This window comes from Pocillopora verrucosa, chromosome 5 (genome assembly GCF_036669915.1).
Source record: "Pocillopora verrucosa isolate sample1 chromosome 5, ASM3666991v2, whole genome shotgun sequence".
Lineage (NCBI taxonomy): Eukaryota > Metazoa > Cnidaria > Anthozoa > Scleractinia > Pocilloporidae > Pocillopora > Pocillopora verrucosa.
In genome coordinates this window covers 5,521,271-5,526,270 of record NC_089316.1, presented here as the reverse complement: position 1 = coordinate 5,526,270, position 5,000 = coordinate 5,521,271, and the positions used below count along the sequence as shown (strand labels likewise).

General features: G+C 37.4%; 2 long non-coding RNA genes across 2 annotated transcripts in view; both read right to left on the bottom strand.

Moving 5' to 3' along the window:
- The window catches only part of LOC136280944 (uncharacterized), a 1,453-nt gene extending 67 nt beyond the window's left edge, over nt 1–1,386 (bottom strand). Inside the window, exons 1-2 of the long non-coding RNA XR_010717491.1 lie at nt 1,346–1,386; nt 755–837 (exon numbers count right to left, since the gene is read on the bottom strand). This is a non-coding gene — a long non-coding RNA (uncharacterized lncRNA). The remainder of the gene's footprint in view (nt 1–754; nt 838–1,345) is intronic.
- A 379-nt stretch (nt 1,387–1,765) lies between these two features.
- LOC131800096 (uncharacterized) lies at nt 1,766–2,574 on the bottom strand. The gene is made up of 3 exons (XR_009341437.2): nt 2,458–2,574; nt 2,072–2,133; nt 1,766–1,823 (listed from the first exon to the last, which is right to left on the bottom strand). It is a non-coding gene; the product is annotated as an uncharacterized lncRNA (long non-coding RNA).
- Nucleotides 2,575–5,000: the final 2,426 nt, after the last annotated feature.

Sequence of the window (5,000 nt, the reverse complement as noted above, 5' to 3'; positions counted from 1 at the left end):
TGAAAAGAATGACAGGGCAGCTATTAGAAACACATGGGCATTATCGGTTAGAATAATTTCATTAACATGCTAAAATACTTAGAATTCATGCATTCATTGATCCATTCATGGAGTGCTCTTTTTTTACGACGTACCAAAGCTTGAAAATTGTTTTTCAAAGAACCTTTAGCAGGGAGATTGGTAAGGCTCGTGTAAGATCAGAGCTCATTACTTTTATTTATTAGAGAGTTGTCTCTATAAAATCTCGAAAGGACTTATTAATAGTAAGATCCCCGATTGGAAAGGGTTTCATGTCAGTTAAAGAACTCACACTTCCACACATCATTTGGGTTGTCACTATTCGTTAATCATGGCTAGGAGGGGGCCGGCATTCAAATTTGAGTAGGATGTCAGGGATTTCCTTTGATACTTCTCTGATTTTAAATCATATTTCATCCCAAGTTATGTTACCAGAAACACATTTAAGGTTTTCCAATCGGTTTATAGTTACGCTATTTATCTTAACACCATATACCATAACAAAAAAAAGAACTTCCCAGCGTTACGCACCACCCACGAGTGAACCAAGACTGAGCAATCTTCAGATAAAACTGGGGTGTACAGCACATAAATCGGGAATTAGGGTAATTTTTCATAAACGTGCAAAGTTTTCTCTCTACCTTTTTTTTTTTTAATAAACACCAGCACCCTCTTAGCCATGATTAACTACCATTCCCATATTTACATGAATGTTTTAACTGCTAAAGGTCTTTACCTTGTAAGTGACCTCTTTTCTAGGTCGTCTCTTTGGTATTACTTCCCGTGGAGTAAGGGAATCTTTCAATGAATCCATTTCTCCTGCAAATGATAAATAGCAATCCCGTTAATGGCAACTTCACTTCGGATTTCCTCTCTTTTTCAATTCAGATCTGAATTAGAAAAAAAAAACCTTAACACGGACACATGCAATTCAGTGTACCATAATATGTACTGTTGGTCGAGACCAGAGGCTCAATTTGATAAATTAAAAGTGTCCCCTTCATTAAAACGAAGTTCAACCATCTAGATTCACAACAACACGACCGGAATGTCATTGGAGCTTATCTATATTTAGGTTTCTCAACTGTTTATATTTGATAGCAGATTAAGGGACACTTCAGTGATACTTCAAGAGATTAGTAATGCGGAGGTCGAGGAAAAGGGTAAGATCACACTCATGATAAAGATCTTGTATCTCATTATTTAGCTTTCTCGGATGTATCAAAAGACAGCTCATTGGAGCTGAGGAAAAAATACTTCCACATCACCTCAAATCATGGTGTAGGCTTAGCTTACACAACCGACGGGAAAGATAAAAGAGCCTTACTTTTTCGACGTTTTCCTTTAGGCCTCATATATTCAGCTTCTGCTGAAAGACACATAAGAAAAAAAATCAGTTTTTAATTTTGCTGCTCATACCCTCTACCTTTATTTATTATTATTATTTTTACATTATATTATTTTTAGAAAAAAATTTTCTCATATCCTCAAACCGCAAAGAAAGCTACTGCTCTCTTTTCCCAAAGTTTAAGATATAAATAAGGTAACGTACCCTTCCAAAAGAGAATTTGAAACAAAAATAATTATTGATCAATACGGCGTCACTTTTTTGGCTCATAATAGTACAGTGGATAAAAATGAAAACACTAATATTGCGCATTTCAAATAGGCAGTTATTATTGTAATTTAATGAACGTACTGCACATTCAAGCAAATCATTTTAAAATCATTTTAAAATAATTATTACCTGCAGATGACGATGCCGCAGATGAAGATGCCGCTTCTAAAATTTTAACTTCAGAATCCTGCAAAGAACATAATGGTCATCGTCTTTAGTTGCCCTCTTTCTGCACGAAATGCGCAAGAAGCATCTACAATTGCATTGTTTCTCAATTCGTATATGGGAACTGTGATTCCTCATAGGGAATTATAAAGCATATAAGTCTTTGGATTCTTTTTGGGACTTGATTTCACATTAACATAATTTTTTACCTTGATTAAGCATGTTGCATTATATGAAGGAATATATGTAGAGACCCGCTGTGTTACTTACATAAATTTCTACCGTTTCCTGTATTGCTTCATTTTGATACAGAAGAGTTTCATCATCGGCCCCTGAGTGACACAAAAAAAGAAATACGTGAAGAATTATTGAAGTCACCAAATTAATTGAAAGGCCTTAAACATTGTGATAGGTCTTACATAGCTCAAATAAATTATCCATGTGACATTTTGTATGTTAAATATTTAGTAGCCTTCTTCGGAATCTTTTGCCGATATGCACATAGGTTGATGATTAGCCATCGACTGAATTCTCTTGCCTGCAATTGCTCTTGCTCTTGTCGACAATTTAAACAAAAATGCCACAAAAGGTACTCGATAATTGTTCAATAACCTTAGGTTAAATTAGCAGTTATAAATTCTGATAATGCTACATACCTCCTCATATATCGAGGTTTGAACTGAGAATTTTTCGAGATCCTCCCGATGTCTTGGCACCCTTATAAGGTTGAAGTCTTGTACTAGTACTAAGTTGTAAATGCTTACGTTAATAAAACTGAGCCGGAAATCATTTAATGGAGAAAATGATGTTTTCTTCATTTGTGCTGAAACGAATTCTGTAAATTCTGTAAAGGTTATTTCAGATATAAGCAATAACTATTTACCGACGTGTAGGTGGCTAATAGTAGACATTTAACGAGCCGCGAAGCAGCTTGGCAAATATTCACTAATAGCCACGACACTGAGGCGAATAGCTGTTTTTAGTACACACTAAATCAGTGAGATAATATGGCACAAAAAGATGATTTTAATAATCAATTTATTCCTGTACGTGCGGCAGCGTGAAACTCGCGAGTTGCTCGGAGGTAAATAGCAAAGGATATTCAGAGTTTGAGTAGCCAGTCAGAGCACACCTTCAACGCTGTCCACTGCTTTAGTATATACTAATGACCTTTAACTTGTCGAAACCTTGTCGAAAACCATTGCATTAATTCTTGACATGGTTTCATCGTTTCAGAAGTTTCAAGTGAGAATGACTGTGACGAACAAGCGAAGGAAACAAGATGCACTTGCGGTAAAAACAAGAAAAATAAGTCAGTTTCAGACATTTTCTGTGTTTCTGGTAAATGCCCGTGCCACAAAGTGAACCACTCTTGTACCCGCTCGTGTAGATGTTACAATTGCAAAAATACGTGCAATTCCAATGAAGTTGTGAAGGTAAAAAAGAGTCTGAAGAGAGGCTGTAGGTGCGGAGTTGGACAAAAGAGCAAAGGGGACGGAGAACCAAATGCAAGTCACAAGTCGTGTCAAGACAGTCTCCGCAAGTCGAAGTGTCCGTGTGTAGCGGGTGGCATAGGATGCACCGAAGTCTGCAGATGCTTTAATTGTGGAAACATTGTTCAAGCTCGAGCTGACCCGGGAAAATCCCCAAAACGAAAGAAGCGAAATAGGGCGACCGTCTCTCCATATAAGAGGAAAAAGGGATCAAAGTTCATGATAAGTCAAAATGCAGAGGTGGATTGTGGACCATGGAGAAACATTGAAACGCTTTGTTTGATGGTTTGCCGGGACGTGATGCTAAGTCAAGGACTTTCCATAAATTCAAAAAATTTGCGTGATTTGTATGATTTCGTGGCTAAGTCTCCTGCTGTTATGGAAATGTCTTTAAACATAGCTGCGAAGTCTACAGCACAGATTGCGGCTAAAATAGCGCATCTAAGAGGCATTGATTTGTAAAATACACATAAGGTAGGGCTATCCTGTCCAGTGAAAGTTTTGAAGGCTTCACTTCTGCTACCTTTTAATTCCGCTCTTAATGATAAAAGAATGTTCTTCAAAAAGTTCAAAAAGTTACCCGTTAGATCTCATGTCCAATCAGACTTTTGAGCTTTCTCTTTAATGGATGAAAAACGCGAGAAAAGATGACTAGTGATTCACGATTTCTTATTCACACTGTATTAGGCCACAGAGAAATTACTAAGTAAATACAGCTTTGTGTCAAAACTGAGTGATTACCTAGATTTTGTACGACTATTTTTGTTCTTTTGTATCTTGTTATTATAACAAAAGATTCACGGTGTGCATTTCATGTTTATGTTGGAAAAGGTGTAACTAATCGTACGCGAACTCGTTCATATTGGATTGCTGCAGAATAAGTACAACTTGTTACATGTTTAACTGACCACAATAGTTTTTTTAATTACTCGTATACCAATGATAGTTCTGCATTCCCTCATTGACGGCATTCTCTCTTTCACTCTTTGTAAAAGTGTGTTATCAAAGAAATAAACACGTGATAAAGGCAATTTGTGAAATTCGAAAGAACAGGTACGTGGTTTCACAAACTTTATTTCTCACGGCCGTAGTAGACTAAGCAACTCCTTTAATTTAAAAACACCAATCTGTGAAACGAGCCCCTTTCAGGCCTCCTACTTAAATGGCATTGTGAAACTTTGGAATTACTCTTGTTCTATTGCTCCTTCTTCTAGTTTTTCGAGTCCGCTCTCCTTCCAGCTTTTCGTCAAACAAACACTTTTTGACTGCCTGAGACATTGACATTGACTAGCCCTGCACGTAGACACTAGTTAGAACTTGCTCGTGCTACAAGCTAGAGGTGTAGTTAGTACTATGTTATAAACCAAATAAAGTTGTTAAAAAAGTTGTTAATTCAAATGGCAGGAATTGAAGCAAATGCATATATCAAGGTGAATATGATTAAATAAGCACTTATAAAAGAATATCAAGTCTTTCAGTTCTCTGTCGTAGGTAAGAGGGAGTAAGAGGGTAATAAGTCTGTCTGTCTGTCTCTGCAGGACATCTCGCCAATCCTGGTTTGTAAGATCCATTTGGTAGCGCGCCGCTGCACTCGCTCGACTTGTGCCTTCAGGGAAACCTGAGCGGGCGACCAGACTTGAGTAGCGCAGCAGAGTTATGACTTGACTAGCGATAAGGATGGCGCGCGCCGGGTAGACACGTCAGTT